Source organism: Macrobrachium nipponense, chromosome 13 (genome assembly GCF_015104395.2).
Source record: "Macrobrachium nipponense isolate FS-2020 chromosome 13, ASM1510439v2, whole genome shotgun sequence".
Classification (NCBI taxonomy): domain Eukaryota; kingdom Metazoa; phylum Arthropoda; class Malacostraca; order Decapoda; family Palaemonidae; genus Macrobrachium; species Macrobrachium nipponense.
This window is the reverse complement of record NC_087206.1, coordinates 56,628,326-56,628,951: the sequence shown is the minus strand read 5'-3', so window position 1 is coordinate 56,628,951 and position 626 is coordinate 56,628,326.

Sequence of the window (626 nt, the reverse complement as noted above, 5' to 3'; positions counted from 1 at the left end):
TTGCCCGAAACAAAGATAAACAAACGTAATTGCAAGAGAATGTCAAGAGGTGAAACTCGAAGGCGTACACTTTTTTTACAAAGACAATTTAATAAATCATGATTATTATGAATTTCATATTCCATTTTGGGTATTAAAAAACCAAAACTTTGTTATTTATCATAAATGAAGATCTCTTTGCTCAAAGATCGTAGCCTTAGGCACAGTGTGACGTGTGCTGTCAAGCAAGACGGGGGCGTTACTAAGCAACCCTCCCCTCTCTCTTCACTAGCATATATTATGATATTCTGTATTAATACTTGAGCGATTTTTCTTCGTCTGTATGTTAGCGAGATGTTTCCCTTGTCTTTTCCTCATTGGCATGATGAAATTCTTTCCGATACATACATAAACATACGTGAAAGCAGGCGAATGTCAGACATGAAATGGAACGTGTAGACTACTTGAAGTCTGTGATCGCACTAAATCAGGACTGGACTTGGCAGCTTGAGCCTGAAGTCTCCTTCTCGACTCGGGGAATGTCTACAGATGCCATTTCTCCCAATTTCTTTGACAATAATTATCAAAATTTACGATAATAGAAGAAATATTGCATTTTCTTGTACGGATCAATGTTTTAGGCTTAT